The 17,765-nt window shown below is 43.4% G+C and overlaps 1 long non-coding RNA gene and 1 pseudogene across 1 annotated transcript; one reads left to right on the top strand and one right to left on the bottom strand.

The window, feature by feature from the left end:
- Positions 1–955: 955 nt before the first annotated feature.
- LOC127334084 (uncharacterized) lies at positions 956–6,751 on the bottom strand. The gene is made up of 3 exons (XR_007871929.2): positions 3,619–6,751; positions 2,178–2,264; positions 956–1,375 (listed from the first exon to the last, which is right to left on the bottom strand). It is a non-coding gene; the product is annotated as an uncharacterized lncRNA (long non-coding RNA).
- An 8,905-nt stretch (positions 6,752–15,656) lies between these two features.
- On the top strand, positions 15,657–16,576 carry LOC127334077 (cytochrome P450 81Q32-like; annotated as a pseudogene).
- Positions 16,577–17,765: the final 1,189 nt, after the last annotated feature.

The following is a 17,765-nucleotide window of genomic DNA, read 5'->3' as shown; positions in this document are numbered from 1 at the left end:
ACCATGAACGACGCGCCGCTCGACTAATAGATTGAGATGAATCGACCAGCCTCGCCCTCACGCCCAAGTTGACCGGCATAGTGCTCCATCTCCTCTTCTCTCCTCGACAAAGTCAAAGTCTAAGTCATAGTCACACGCGAAATCCGCACGCGGTGTGTGCTTAGTAACGTGTATATATAGAGCTAATGGAGGTTGAAACAGAGTGCGAGGTACTAGCCGGAGGCGATGCATATGATGGATCGGTTCAGATGAAGTGTCCCACGGGTCGCTGAATTGGGTGTGGATCTTGTTAATCAAAACAATGCCCCGTGGTGAATGATGCATACGAGCCCTTTAATTTCTCCATCGAAAATCAGTCCAATTGATTCCACTATTGTGGGGCTGGCTGGTGGTAGCACGGGGAACTGGAAAGGTAATCTTAATTACAAAGCATGCACACAGACTAATGTATCTCTTTTTCCTAAGAGACAACTCAATGCAAGTAGCCATTGGATCCCTCATTACTCCGGCCAGCGAAAGTGCCAATGAGTTGCGGACACAGGCGTCATCGTCAACGTTTGCATAGGTCTTGCTTGCAGCATTGTGTCACTCACTGAAGTCGCCTCAGGCCGATAATAATCTCCACATAGATTGGTTGATCATTTTCGTAGAAACCTGGTTACGTGGTAGACATCCACTGTCAACATGAAAACCAACCTTATTTTTGAAAGATTTTAGACGCTTTATTCTAGAACTTCATTTGAGTATTTACCTTGAAAAATATTGAAAATGGACCTTTTCAACTTATTTTCGGATGGAACAAAGAAAATGCGGAAGATTCAAGTTAAGTTACTGAGAACAATGCTTATAGCCAGGCCACTAGACCACCTAATGTAAGGAATTTTTGACAGGAAATTTGATGTTTCTCTCAGGATTATAAATAATAATCTGCAGAAAAATCTCAACTTTTGTGCTATTTTAAATTTAGAATTCAACCACAGTTTAGCTCATGCCATTCAACACCGTGAAACACAAAATGTGACCATGTGGTTTGTCCTATGGAGACAAACACAATCCGCAAAACAATTAGCATAATCTAACTGGCAACGTAAGATAGATGCTTCAGGCCAATTGATCTAGCACTGATAACCTAAGATGAAATGATCCAGGCCACGCATCGAGGACCCACAGTATTAGTCCACCTAAAGCTCACTAGTACCTAACCGGCCAAAGGGATCCAGCAGCCATGGCTCCCTCCATCCTAGCCACCTCCGATCCACTTCTCCCTTCACGACGGGGCACCATGAAAGAGTTGCTGCCCAGTGTACCCCTCCAGTGTCACCCTCGACTAGCATTGGTTGGTTGAACAAGGCTCAGCGGCTCGTCCGTCCATCACCTGCATGACAACAGACAAGAAAAATACCTCATATACGTGAGAAGCAAGACAAAGTCCACAAATAGCGAAATTAGAAAACATATGGTAAAAACTATAGTAGTCTATACCTCCTTGACGATTAGGACATGGCATCCAATTTTGGAACAAGCATCAGGCAAAATCACAGAACATGCAAGATGTATACTTTTATGCTACTAACAGGAAAACATGTATGCATGGCTAGTCAAAACTTACATTATCCTACTATCATTAATATTTCATCAAACTAACAGAAAACATGTATTTATGGCTTATTATCAAACTGTAGTTTACCATCATTAGATAGGACCATACATAAAAAATACAATGATGATGAAATTCTAATATTATAATCAACAAGGATAAAAATTCTTGCATAGGAGATGTTGGAGTATTACTAGCAAAAAACCAGTTTGAAATCTATGGACAAGATAGAGCATAACCGCTTGGATCATTCAAGTTCACTCCAACAAGTGCAACCACTGACAAGATAGCAAATACCAAAATCAGCTATTGAATAACAACTCAAACTTAGGTCAAGCCCAAGTTAAATCAAAATCTGGGTTGAGCTGAAATTAATTCACTCAACTGTTAGTAGTATCTAAGTAAATGAACAAGTGACAACAACTAGTGTCAACAATAATATTCTCTCTCATGTAGAATATTAGTTTCTAAATCAAACACAACAATCAAGATACCCCTATATATTCTTCTATTTATCAATCAAAAGAACGCAATGTTTATACTACATGAAAACAACTTCATTGAAATATTCCAGACTTACTTAACTAGCTACCATACTGGAGGGAACCTCCAAGACCATCATGCAAAGATAGGTGCCACTTAGCAGACATTTCTCAGGAGTTACAACCTGTTGCATCATAACCATAGTTTGGCATAATATATATAGATAAAACAAGATATAGCAACTCACACAATTATACACTAGCACTACTAGACGCAAATCCAGGAATCACAACGAGATAATAAATGAAACGCAGCCATCAGCCACACCCAAGAGCATATGTTTCAATTTTCAAATAAAATCATCATTTAGTTGCAAACTGTTGATTATACTCTTCAAACATTAGTCATGCTAAGCTCTCCTAAAACTACAACGTTGTGCTGGTAACAATGAAACTATCCACGAAACTATGAGGCTGGAATCTATGTTGCTAAACAAAAAATCAGGAATGGAAGTTTTGGTTGTGAAAAAAAGAACTCCGTCGAAACTATGGATACTAGTACAGATAAACCTTGCTTGTAAACGACTAACGGACAAGTGATAGACAAAGTTCAAAACTTAAAATGCATATAGGTAATACTACAGGTAAAAAGCCTGGTGCACAAGTTCATCATATGGACCATATAAAATTCATTCTCACTCCACTCTACTACTGGTCCATGCATCGTTTAGAGAACATTCTAAAAGAAGAAAGGGGCAGAGAATCTATCAATCCATCACAAAACAATCAATCAATAGTCAACTCTTCATTCAACATACAACAAATGAAAGAATTATATATCATTGCCAGTACCCAACTACAAATTAACATCTAATTTATTAGCCACCTACAATGCACTGTGTTTAATAAGCTGCCACTATAGATATTGGTCGCAAGCGCACCAAGTTGAAAGCACTTCCAGCTAGTCAGAAAACAGCAACAACTTCTGTATTTTACCACAGCCAATAGCTAAAATAATTTTAGCCTTCTAGACCAAACATGATCCTTGCGACAAAAGGAGCAACGGAAAATGCATGGCAAGAAACTGCAAGTACCTGCATGCTAAATTCAAAGGGATACATTTTGCTCTCATTTGTTAGCATATCATGACTAACTATGAGTATTGTTGATGCTGTGTAAGTAGTGTATAGTATCACTGACAAATAAAACACTAATAATTTCAAGCTGAAGGCCATCATGGCCTCTTAATTTGGCAAATAAAAAAGAGAAATTATGCTAATAACCAGCAACTGCAGATCACAAACCTAATATTATAGACTCAATCATAGCAAGCCAATAGTTAACAGATACTAGCCATTATATCCATAACCAAGAGAGCCTGTAGCTACCATAATAAGCCTAAATGATGTTATCGACCACAACAATCAATACTAGGCATGCCAGCCTAAGCGTACCGTTTAATCAACATTTCCTAAGCCAGTATAAGTATGCACTATCATAGAGCATGTAGAGGAGACAAGGGGAGAAGTAGATACTCACCTAAACCATGGAGTCGAAGAAGAGGCGAGCTACAACACCACTTCTTCTGTGTTGCTGCTGCTGCATCAGTATCAGCTACAACTCCCCCCTTCCCTAATGCCAAAACACCCAACTGCCGCTCCATGTACTCCAGCGACTACCACAGGTTGAAGAAGCTCAGCTCGTCCATAACGACAACAAACAAAAACAGATTAACCTCCGAAATATCACAAGTACAAGTGAGTATGAAATTCCCATTAAGACAAGAAATTGATATTACTAGAAACGATTTCCAAGGCAACAGTTAGGCAACAGTTTTAGGGCAGCAACAAAGGCATCAATTATGCAGATCGAATTCATCTTATGCAGCATTGTGTTGAAGCACAAAAAGGCAACCCAACTTTGACAATTGGATCTAGTACAGATCAGCTTCACACTATAGCAATGCCCAATTTGTCAGTTAATATTTGAGAATCAAGAAACTTACGGAACAGACTACATAGAAACTGAATAAAAGGCTAACAGCTGATTTCCATTACATATAGGTAGAGAACTTAAAAAGCTCCTTATAGGTAAAAAGTCTATTCCTAATCTCAAATCAAAATTGCCACAAACATGAGGTGCGTCAGATGAATAACAACATGCATTTTGACACCAATAGTACCAGAAACAGATGGCCTGCTCGGGCACAACTGGGCTCGCGACGTTCACGACGTCCTTTGCCTGCGCGAGATTGGACAGTACCTGATGCCCTGTCACAAAATCGAGGGTGCACAGCCAACCAGCGCCTCGCACACAAGCTAATCGGGAAATGGACATCTAATGGCAGCTACTCCGCTCGCTCCGCCCACCTCGCCACATTCCAAGGCTCAATGACTTGCCTGGCTTGGGAACACATCTGAAAGACCTGGGCGCCCCCACGCATCAAATTCCTCTACTGGCTTGCCTTCCAAGACCACCGTTAAACAACCTACAGGCTTGCTAGAAGAGGCATGCAAAACCATCCTCGATGCCTACTATGTGACCAAGCGCCTAAAACCATGCGCCACTTGCTCATCAAATGCCCATTCACCAAGAAAATCTGGTATGATGCTTTGGCCTGGCTGCACCTATCTTGCCGCACGCCGCAGGGCACCGACGAATCCATCTTCACCTGGCTATCGAGTGCAAATCTTGCAACGCCCAAACACCTCTGCAAGGGTCTCGGGTCGATGGCACTGCTAATGCCTTGGATGCTCTAGAAACACCAAAATGAGTGTGTGTTTGAGGGCACTCCCCCCTTTGTCAATAACCTGATGATCAAGATCAAGGAAGAAGCATCCCTTTGGGCTAAAGCCGGTGCCTTAGGCCTTCGATATGCCCTGCTGACGACATGGGACGTCCATTAGAACTCTCTTAGACTCCTTGTAACCTCCTAGGAGGCTTGTAAAAACCCTATCTTTTCAATGAAATAAGACGCAAAGGTCCTTTGTGTCTTCTCGAAAAAGTACCACAAACAGAGCAAGTCCCATTGACAGGGTTACTCATCACTTTCAAAAGAATTCCATGCACACAAGGTCAGATCACTGTAAACAAAGTATATATGTTGTCAAGTGGAACAATGTAGACTACAATAGCAAGCTCTATACATACACAACTCTATAGCGGTAACTACATACTGATAGGTATTTTATAAAGTAATACATTCACTTCTAGGCACGATACTTCCATGTAAGTAGTAGTAGACACGGGAAATATACAAACAATGCAGCACTAGGATAGAAATTACACTGGCATGCTTCAATCAAATAACAGGACCACACAATACCAACCAGTCATATTTAAAACAACATAACAACAAGTTTAGGCTTACCGGTACTAAATACTACCACCAGGACCACTAATAGCCTAGACTACCTGTCAAATTCTTAGTAACTATCTCATCACCATGGTTTAAATAGGGGCCATTAGTTCATTGGTTCAAAGAGACTACCGCAGGGGTATAATTGCAGCACAGGAAAGAACCAATGAGCACATGAACAGAACAAAACTTGAATCTATGAAGCTGCTAATTTAGCAGAAAGACAATTTCCGAGAAGTAGAAAGAGACTACCCCTATGGTAACATGACAAAATAAATCGAATAACAAGCTGCTCTAAACGTCAACCAAAAAAAGAATCAACAAGAAGCACAATAAACAACTGGATGATAATGTGCACACATATTCTGCAACGCAGAAAGCTCTATTCTCATGACAAAGTGTATGTTACATTGTTCTAAACCAATCCCACACAATTAAAGGAAATAATATTTCAATCTATACTTTCCTAGATAGCACAGTAGATATATTCTTGTGCATCAAAAGATTTTGTGACAATACCATACCACATACCTCATGAGAAATTTAAGCACAAGACACGGAGAACAAGAAAACATTGATTAATTTATTGAGAAAGGTCGCAATTGAATATGATAGATGCTCATCAAGGAGTAGCAAAGTGAAGATATATTTACCGAACAACACAACAACTCGTATTCTCTAGACAGATTTGAGATTATACGACTAAAAATTGGTTGCTCCCTCGACATCAATAACATTCATGTAATCCAATGGCCAACAACTAAAAAAGTATCTATTGGTGAAGAAAATCCTCTACGCTATGACAAAGCTCTACCAAAACAAAAAACAGAGGATTGATTATAATGTCAAATAAGAAAAGATCAAGGAATTACACTAAGGAAAACATTTCTAGAAGCATGTAATAGATCTGATTACCGTGTGTTTGAGTGATCTGGTTACTTGTTTAAGCGAGTAAAGTGTACAACAAGGAGAGAGCTAAAATGAACCAAGCTAGGTATAGACATGATCATTTGATAGATAAATTGATCAACTTTAGTATCACCTATTCATGTTTCATGAAAATAACTACAAGCAAGAGAATATGTGTCACCTAGCTTTAGTACAATCCTAAGCATCACAGGTGGAGATGATCAGCCTCTTCTGGTTCCGTAAGTTCCAGGTGCAGGTACGGATCACCATCATTCAGAAACAACATGTCACCCTGTTCACATTCCATGCACCATGTAAGATAAGTGCATCTAGCTGTGAACACATCTACCACACATTGAGAATACAAGCTCACACAGCTTTTAATCAAGTACATCTCAGAAATACCATTGAAACTATCGGCAAGCTAAGACAATAAAGAAATTGTTATGTTACAAATCAAACTAGTTATTAAGTTTTTTATTTATCAGGGGTTAAGCCAAAGTTTGAAATGAAGCATGCTAAGACAGTAGGTACAAAGGTTCCAGCTACTACCAGGAGTCCAACACAGTAGCAGCTCTAAATTCCAACTGGAGCATTTGTGTTTCATTTAGCAATTGTTGGTCCAACAAACTCCAGGATGCTCTATTACATGACAAGTATACGATGAACATGAACTGAAGACACAGAAGATGGATGGGGGAAATACAAATCACATGCCAAATAGCATGCCCATTAAATGAAAGAAGCCAAGCTTCCTTCTTTCTGAATTAAACTCTCGTACACATCTAAAAGAATAGTGGACCATGGAATTTAAGATAGATAGCTTAAGTCAACTTGGCTTAAGCGTGTAGCTTTCAATACATTCTGTAAGCATAACCAAAAAACCATCACATGATTAGCGAGATGAATTTTACAAACCCTCAAAATCAAACTAGAAAACACAAATTGCTATGGATTACCAACTAATTTATTTTTTTACATACATTAAGAAATTCGGGACTTTATGGGGAAATGGAATAGTAGTGTTTGTATGCTCTCCCAAGTCCTAGATTGCACAGATCCTAACCATGGTACATTGTGTCATTACAAAATACAATTTCTACTTTATAAATATTACTAGATTCTGTGAAAAAGCATTATATCATCTAGCAAAGGAAGTTAACAATAATGATAGCATATCGGGATGATGATAGAACCATGCCAGTAATGCCATCATGTTATAGGGACTCGCTAAATCATGAAGGTGGAAGCATAGGTGGCTGATACAAATATAACCCCAAGCATTTTCGTGAGTAGATGCGCTCTTGCACTTAATGACTACTCAATAATGCAGTATATTTGTAGTGACTACAACGACATCCGTTCAACTATCACTTCACGTAAAAAAAAAACATCTTATTTTTTAATATCTGAGTTCCAATGACACAAAATTTATATTCTATCGCATAATGCTTAATTGCTAGCTTTATGTGGATCATATTCCTTTTCATGACATATTAGCAAGTTACAACTGGGAATGGTCGTATAGCAGCCATAAATAAGGCGTACTGTACCACTCACGGATAAAGGGGAAAAATGGGCACAAGATCAGCAATACGCAAACCTGCCTTTCATGTTGATACATTTGATCCTCTTTGTCGCAGAAGGGGGTCAATCATTAGCAGCCAGTCCCTGGCATCGTAGTTTCTCGCAGATGAGAGGAGCAGCAGATCCTTCTATTGCTCCAGGTTGATGTCGGAAGTAGCAATAGCCCAAGGAGGCCAGCGCTGCCAGAACGAGGTATACATGGTGGAGCTGCCAAGCTCCGTTTAGATCTTCTTTGACTTCCTTCACCAGAAGCACCCTATTGGTCAACTTGGTTCCTTAATTTATTAACACTCATGTGTGTGACTATATTATCTAAGCCAACAGGGACAGAATAGTTATACACCGGTGCTAGGAACAAATATATTTGTTTGTCAAGTGTTTGTTTACTGGCATACAATACCGTGTTAGCTACATGTACACGCCCACACTCTTGCAATAAACATAATCCTGACTATTTAGATCCATATTTCATGAAATGTGTCATCTGTAATGAACTGTGACTCATATATTAACATAAATACTTATATGAAAGCATCAACAAGGTAGAAACAGTTTGGAAGCTTAAAATAAACTCGGCGACATTGGAAATAATGACAGTACATGGAGCAAAGAAACTTGTTTATGAAAAAATATGACTACATCATTGACTGGAGGCATTCACCCTCACAGAGGATGGCATTTTGGCATGGGCATTCCTCATAACACGCCTACATCTAGCTATCCATCACAAGAAGAATATTCGCCCTCTTGATGCCATATTTACACGCAAAAAAGAAATGGTAATCAAATACATGAAGTTCATATTTGGAAGAGCAAAGTGCTTTGTGACATATTCCTTCGTTACATGAACAACAAACCTTTCAGATTTATTCTAGATAAAATCCCTTATAAAGCATGACACTTACTCACCTTTAGTATCCCTGCTACCATTCACAGGTCTACAAAATATAGCGCCACCTTATATTTACCCTTCTTGATAGATACTGGATTGCTCCTGAGTTTACACTCAGCAGGCCCAGTTTTATGATCTCACCAAGCTAGAATGGATGACGCCGTGGTTCCATCGCCCGCTGAAGTCATTTCTCTGGGACAACATTATTTTTTTTCTCGAACACATGCCAAGCATGCGTCATAATATATTAGAAGAAGCCGTCGAGAAGACGGGAGCATACAAGAGTAGCAAAGCTACCAAAAACGAAAAGAAGAGAAAGCAAAAAATGAAAAAGGAAAAGAGAAAAAAAAACTGTACAGGGCTAACTTAGTTAGACCTAGAGTTCCTCATGAATTAGAACATCTCCCATGGGATCCGCGAACTCGACAACCTGGGCATTAGTATCTCACAAGACAACGTTCCTTCCTGCAAAAATCAAGAAATGAGAAAGAGAGGTTAGGAGAAGAACCTGCCTTTATACATGACATCCCCTGAGAATAAATTGGTAGAGACATTCATATCAAAATAAAGTGTTCAGGTTTATGTTATTTCAGAGAGCCAAGCTATGCCAAGAAGATTACAGTAGAACACAAATACTTACAGAAAACACAAACAAGTAATGCTAGTTTCAGATAACTTGCCAGTACTATTACTCAAGGCAAAAAATCATTGTTGCATGCAGTACATCTGAAAACATAACAAACTAAATCATACACTTGATAAATTGGTACATCAAAAACACAAGAGTGGGGAGCAGGAGACAAGTACCACATGGTGCAGCTGCAGTTATGATCACAACACCGTCATCAAGCAGAAGGCGGGGAAGGAGCAGACACACCCTCCATTTTCTCCAGCTATGATGCTGAACACATATTTAACAATTGGCCACTTTTCATGTACAAGCATGGTTCTGAAAGTGAAAATGTTTCAAATATTTAGCAATTCATAACTTAACGTTCTCAAATTTTCACATACAAGAATAAATGTCTTAACATGAATGATCACTTAGCTCATCGAACAAGTAATAACAAGTTTTTTCACTAGTAATTTTAAAGGGTTTCAAAATGTGCAATTACAAGTTTACAAGTTTCCATGCATCGTGTAGTACATGGACAAGGTCATCCATGGAGGCCATGGTGGCGGGCGGTCCAGCAGTAGTCCGGGCTTATCCAGAGGGTACGGTGACACACCAACAGTCAAGGAATACCATGCACACAATGATGTAGACGAGGTTGTGCTCACCCATAGTCACGGACAGTCACGAACATGGTTGTAGTTGATGCCTTTGTGCAGCTGGACCTGGACTGGTTCACGTCTGGTTCGTGTTGCTGAGTCGCCAATGCTTCTAGCAACAATAACAGCAGTGCCGGTCTGCACGAAGATTTCCCCGAGCACCTCATGTGCAAGAATGAGTGATGCCTTATCTTGCACCCATGGGTTCACAACCTCTTGTATGCCACTTGACGTGAGTGCAGGAACTGTACAGTGGTTCAGCTTGGCACTCATGGCATTGACGATGCTGGCCAGGACCTGTGTCGAACAGGTGGTGGGCGTCAACGCTTCCGGCTTGAGGGCGGTGATCAAGACCCCAGCAAGAACCAGGATGGTCGTGGATGTGAGGCTCGGCGGCAGAGATGCGGCCACAACCTCAACGTCGCCAATGTCGAGGCCAAAGCCAAACAACATCAACTTGGCGGGCGTCGCCCCTCGTATGCCTTTGGTGTAGCTGTTGACGAGTTCCCCGAGAAAACTCTGGGATTCGTCAATCGTGGTCTTGAACGACTCCATGGACAGCGCCAACTTCCGCCTCGCCGCCACGAGTTCCTCCATGACTGCACCTTCACCATCGATTGTCTTCCCCCCACGCACACACAACCGCAGTGACGCGAGGCCGGCCGGCAGGCCCGATGCTAGGGGTTCCTGCAAGAGCAGTAGGTGGGGGAAGATGATGGCATGCCTTGAAGATCTCGGTAGTCGTCCTTTGCCGCTTGGAAGGCTTGCCGTCGGCCGCCCTTTGCTGGTCAGGGCCGCAGCGAGGTAAGAGCTTGGATTGGGGAGAGGAGGGGGTCGCGCGAGGAAGGGGATTGGGGTGGGTGGCACACGGAATGGGAATGTGATGAGGCTAAGCCTCAGGCCGCTGGATCTTCGGGAGCCATGGCCGAAGTCGAGGAGGTTCGCGTGATCTCAGTGGCAGGAGACGGAGCGCTCGCCGCTCGGGGTGGGCTGAATTCAACACGATTCTATTTTTCTCAAATTTCAACGCGATTAATTGGCTGGAGATTGGAGAGTCATCTGTTCGAAATTACTCCTCGACTCCTCGGTTTGATCAATGTGGTAGCTACACCATTAAGATGACTCGATCAAGCAAGGCATGTGAAGGAGCTGCTAGCTTGTTGAATCTACGTAAATTACATCTACTCTCTCACACAGAAAAATAACTAGTCCATCTGCCATGACTATATGCGGAATATTTGCACATTTGCCACACTTTACATTTTTTATTGCATATTTGCCCTATGACCACCACATGTCAGTGACACATGGTGTGGCAAATATGCAAAGTGCGAACTAAAGTGTGGCAAATGTGCAAATCCCCGACTATATGCATGTGTGTTTTTTGTATGCATATATTTTGGCTTTTCAACAACATATCAAAACAACCAGGCACAGATCTAAAAACCAATCTTCAATTCTACAAAATGATATATACTCCATTACAAACGATGAAAATTCACCATAATTAATAGTTGTTCAACACTAAGTTTCCCTGCCTGACCCGCAAAAAAAAAAAGTTTCCCTGCCTGTGACCTGGTTATCATTGCAATTTTTTTAAAACGTAGCAACCATTTTAATCAAATGTTACAAATATACAATTGGTAACAAGGAGTCATCATCTACACATATTAATATATATTAGATTATCTAGGTATTAATTTGAGTACGAGTTAATTAACTAATTGTTAGAAATTGATAACTTAGTGAGACGGTCATGGTTATCACCGGGCCCGGTGAAGGAGTATAGGAATGACCGACTCCGACACCTAAGGTTGATGGTTTTCATGGTATTCGCGGCGAGAGAACGCATGGTGCAGCTGATGGATAGGCGAACGAACCGCGCGCGTTTTGGTTGTTTGCTCTAATCGATCATCAATTATTATTACTGCGTAGTAGATGTCTTGATTATTTATTAAAAAAATCAGATTTATTATTAGGTCCAAGTCTGGTTTCAAAAAACGAATGAAAAACGAAAGAGTACTACTAATTTGTTCTAGTGCACGCCCACTTGAAATAAATTAATTACCTGCAAGTGGAGTTATACATTGCCAAAAAGAAACTAGTAGCTATGGATGGATAGACCGATCCATTTAATCTCCAAGAAAAGATAGTAGATCCATTTAATTCATGTACGAGGTTACTGAAAGCATGCATGCATACGTGCGCCCGCCCTAGTGAGCGAAAACAGAGGAAATTAGAAATGATGCGATCGATGGAGTCAAGTTGGACATGTCAGTACATGTTATCATGTAACCCTCTCCCGTAAAAGAAAAGAGAGGCGGCAGGTACGGTGTAAACCCTAGCAGCCGTCGCCACCCATTTGCCTCGTTCTGGCCGTCTACGTCAGAGAATCGATGGGTCCCTGCCTTCTCTGCTAGCCGCTCCAACGGTGGCAAAGGGTGGGGACCTCGGACTTGCGCTCAGCGCTACGGAAGGTCCGTAAAGGTAGAGTTTGGTCAATCGGCGGTCACCTTCTGATATGTGCTATGACCAATTTCTCTGACGGCATTTCTCCGTTGCTCAAAGAATCAATCATACTTGGTCACCTCCGTTGTGATATGCTTGAACAAGTTGATGCTCATCCGAAAACGCTACCGAAAATAGCTTTCGGGAAAATCGGATTCTCGTTGAAATACGACCGCATCAACTTTTGTCTACCGAACATCGATCCACCTGTTTTTGCTTCTTGACGGCGCGGTATGCTAGTAGTATGGATATGTTCTCTTCTTCCTCTATGTCGTACTCGTGGGTGGGGAAATGGAGGGTGCGGGGTGAAATTTCCAGCTGTTGTATATTCACGTGCGTCCGAACAGATGTCGCGCGTTGCAGCCGACGTGTCACATATGGCGCCCCGGATAGTGCAAGCCGTCGTGCGGACAAAAAAATTTGCAACGCCGCCGCGGATAGCGCACCTGCTGGAGGACCGATTTCATCTCCACGCACTGCATACTGGTGGTTTTTATAGCGCGGGCGCGGGACAGCGCGCTCTTATATATGTGAGCTAGTCGTGCGGGAGAGAAGAAAATTAGAAAAGGACTATGGCGAATTGCTCTTTTCCTTGTATTTTGGGCGGCCGCAACTGGTTTGGGTGACTCACGGAGAAATCGTCGAGTCAAAAAAAAAAAAAAAGAACCATCAAATCTAATCGCAAAAAATAGAGAACCATCTTGGTGTACTACGTGGTTTGATGATTATTACTGTACTTGCAAGGAACGAAGTGGTTTTCTTTTGGTTCGTTGCTGTAATTAATCGATCGATCATCAACTATGAGTAGACGCGGTCTTGATTCTTAATAAAAAAATCCGATTTTTTGTTGTTGTTGATGGAGCATACACATGGACATGGCAAGTTGAGAGGTAGTCTATACCTAATAATAAAGGAGCTAAGGTTTCTGCCAAAAAGTTTCGTCAACGCTTTTTCTAGGACCGTTTTGCCCTCCCACCAAATGTCATATAACGCACCCGTGCCATCAAAACGGTTCATTTATTTTCTACGGCTGATTCGTTCTCGAGATCCTTTCCACACGGCGTGGCAGCCGCGTCGTATCGGTGAATTGGCTCATGGGCCTAGATGGCTCGCACGCCGACCAGTACCATAAAGAAATCGAGATGATGCGTTGATGTTTTAGTCCCACCTCGCTCGCTAATACCAACTTTTGCCGATTTATATGCTCACAATTTTCCTAGATTATCAGCGAGCTGTCCCAAAATATCAACCTGCAGTACTGTTGTCCGAAATTGAGGAATTGCAGTCAAGACATGATCTTGGATCAGATGAATTTGAGGAATGGTGATAGAGAGAGGCAGAGCGGCGGAAGGTCAACAAGAAAGGCGAGGGGAGAAAACGCGGCTGTTGGGCAAGAAAACGTGCCTGGTAGGCGCCAGGTGATTGCACTAGAGCTCGATCCGACCAGGCCCCGGGAGGGTGCACCTGACGGCGGGAGGAAGAGACGGACGATGAGAATTGCGGCCGCCGGCCTCGCTCTCGCCGTCTCGCGTCCTAAAAGTGGGGTGGGGATCGGAAGTAGCAAGCCAAAAGACGCACGGACTCGAGGACGGTGGAGCAGATGACTCGCCCCGGGACCCGGCCGCCCGGCGCTGTTAGAAATTCAAAGGAGGCAGACGGGGGGAGTTTCAGAGAAAAGGGAAAATTTGCTCGGAATCGGGGCGGCCAAGAGATTTCCGTTCTACTGCTTGGGCTGCTGCCGAGTCAACGAGAATGATGGAGACGGGGGAGGAAGAAATCGGGGGCACATCCTTCGCTTTGCAAAAGAAAGCTTATCCTTTCCTCTATACCACACAGGCGGCTTGTACGTTGCAGTACCAACACGGGAAGAGTCTCTTTTTCATTTTCCCTAGCACGGTGTCATTCAGACCTTCTTCTTGTGCTTACACGTGCCATAATACTTAGACAAATCCCAAGAATCATGTATGTATTTTTTTCTTCATCATTGTGCACCAACCATTTTTAAACAGAATATTATTTTGAATAAACAGAAAACATTATATGACATGTGGGGCATGCTTCTTTTGTTTTATACGTTGTACCACACTAGAGATTTCCCAAAAAAGGGTGTACACATTTGTTCTCCTCTTTTTTCCATCAACTATTTTCAAACAGAAAATAATTTTCAATATGCAAAAATATAAAATTGGAAATTATTTTTAACTTTCAAAGAAAAGTCCAACAGAGACATCATGATGGAGAGGGCACGTGTGACTTTCTTATGATGGATAGGGGTTCGATCAACAACTGTGCACATGTGACACAGGCCCTGCCACGAATGATGCTTCCGTTGCACCGGGACTATCTTGGTTATCTGACCGGATGTAACGCTTAAACACTTATTGAGTAATAAAACGTTTTATATCAAAAAAGCCTACTTAGATTTGTAAAAATTGTCCCAATACACGGGTATGTTTTCCTATCAGGATAATGTACAAGGGGAGAGGTGATGTCCGTGAAAAGGGGCTCAATACAAAGATATGTTAAATATAGATGTAACGATACATATAATTTTGATATTATGATAATATTATTGAAAATCCGCCGCAACGCGTGGGCACTGTCCTAGTAGGAGAAAAAAAGAAGCGCGCGGGGTAGCGATCGACGGATGTATTTGACGTATACGATTCAGAAGAGGTTCGGTTCAAGTATTGAATTGAATGGAAGGAAAAAAGGAGGCGGTGGAGACAGCTGGCAGACGTACCGAACCGACATTCCTTAAAATCCTGCGCGGGAGAAGAAAATTGAAAGGAGAAGCGATGTCAGTTGTGCTTTGCATTGCATCGCCACGGGAGGTGGTCCACCGATGTGGCTTGACGATCTGGTCCCGAGAGAAGAAGGATCCGTCGCGTCTCGCGTGAGTCGGTCCGCTCCTGCATATGCACGCACGCGCGCTAGCTACCCCTTTCTGCTTTTCGTCGCCAGCTGGCGGACGCGGTCAGCCGGAGGAACGCCACATCGACGCAGAACGGCGGAAGCTGCAGCTGGAAGATGCCGCTGAGGCATTCGGCGTCATGCTCACGCTGCACAAGTCAGAGCCGGAGATGTACACGGACACTTTCATCGCCGCCCTCGTCGCCGTGAGTCTCGCACGCACAAGGCACAACCCATGCTTCCATTCTCAAGCTCTACCACCGCTCATCCGGTACTAATTTAATCTTGTTAATTTGGATCGCAGAATCTTCTGGGCGTCGGGACAGAGACGACGTCCACCACGACCGAATGGGCCATGGCGCTCCTGCTCAACCACCCGGCGGTGCTCAACAAGGCGCAGGCCGAGATCGACGCGCGCCTCGGCGCCGACCCCGGCCGCCTCCTCGACAAGACCGACCTGCCCCACCTCCCCTACCTCCACTGCGTCATCACCGAGACGCTCCGCCTGCGCCCCGCCGCGCCGTTGCTGCTGCCGCACGAGGCCGCCGCCGACTGCAAGCTCCACGGCTACGACGTCGCCGCGGGCACCATCGTGCTCGTCAACGCACACGTCATCAACCGCGACCCGGCCACGTGGGGCCCGGCGCCGGACGAGTTCAGGCCAGAGAGGTTCGAGCACGGCGCCGCGGACGGGAAGCTCATGATATCCTTCGGGATGGGCCGCCGCAAGTGCCCCGGGGAGAGCCTCGCCATGAGGACCATGGGCCTGGTTCTTGGCACGCTCATCCGGTGCTTCTCTACCGGAAAAGGGTTGGGGATGAAGACGTCGACATGGCCGCCGGCTACGGCACCGTCATGCTCAAGACTCACCCTCTCGAAGCCCTATGCACACCGCGACCAGGCTTGCATGCCCTCCTTCACCATATCTGAACAAGCTAGAAATGCTACTGTAAAAGGAATTATAAAAATAATGGAAAATTTGCTACATGACACCGGTTATTTTCTGGTATTTGCTGAAACACACCGCACGATTATGTATTTGCCAGGTACCATTACAATTTTGTGACACATTTACAGACACACCACCAGCCTAAGACGGAAAGTTTTGCACTTTTGCCTGTGGACTGGTTTTGAAGACAAAGTAGAAAGCTTTCCCTTTTTAGCCAGGTGGTGTGTTCTGACAAATGTGCCATAGAATTATAATAATATCTGGCAAAGACACAATCGAGCGGTGTGTTTCAGCAAACATAAAAAAATAACGGTGTCATGTGGCAAATTTTTCCATATTTTATTGGTCAAATGGTAAAACTTAAATTTGGTAATAGATGTGTGTTGTGTAAATATGGATGTATGGAGTACATATAAACGTGGAATGGAAGAACAAATCATTGTTCATGGATAGTTATAGTAGTACGAGAAATGTGAAAAATACAAAAATAGAATTGCAAAGGTCGACAGTCAAGCTGAAACTAAAGATACATAGTTAGAGGAGAGTGGACGCGTGTAAGTACAAAAGTATTTTCTATAATTAACGTTGTCAATATTTCTAAACACCAGAGATATTTATTTCTAAGTCTGCCAAATGTTGTACCCAACTTCTGAAACCATAAGTATTTTTGTTTTCATGGCTTAATAAGGTAAGATGGTATCTTGCGCATAATAAAACAAGTATATACGTGCAAAGCACGTGTAGTTTACTAGTATAAAATCATGTAGGAGAAACACCTTCAAGAAATATCCCTCGGATGAATAAATTTTATTTACTCACCATGAAAGTATTGAAGTGACCAAAAAGTTAGATATACCCCCACCCTCCCTCCTTCTCCTCGCCACCTCCTGCGACTGTTGTCGGCGAAGTCTGACATAGCCAGTGATGGGGGCGACGGGGACCCCTGGTGCGGCGGGCAAGCCTCCGCACGAGGTGGGGTGGGGGTGCCCCCTACATCTGGTAGCTCGACGACGTGGCCCTCCTCCCTCTCACCCTCCGCTCGGCCTCGCCGGTGCTTCGATGGCCGAAGGCGAGGTGCTGCTTGTTGCGCCCAGGTCGGGGACCATGGACGCTAGGGCGGCAGCACTAGATGGCAGAGACCTGGCGGCGGGTGGCGGAGCATTGGGTGCTGTTGACCGTGGCCCTCGGTCGTGTGGGCGGTGGGCGGGGGCGCGATGCGGAGGCCACCCTGTTGGGACTCTGGCATTTGTTGAAGATGGTTGATCCTCCCTGCTTTGCTCGCCTCACCTCCCTGGCCA

The sequence above is a fragment of the Lolium perenne genome, chromosome 2 (assembly GCF_019359855.2).
Source record: "Lolium perenne isolate Kyuss_39 chromosome 2, Kyuss_2.0, whole genome shotgun sequence".
In the NCBI taxonomy this organism is placed as follows: Eukaryota; Viridiplantae; Streptophyta; class Magnoliopsida; order Poales; family Poaceae; genus Lolium; species Lolium perenne.
Note: the sequence above shows the minus strand (reverse complement) of the source record. Positions and strands in the feature narration are given on the sequence as shown.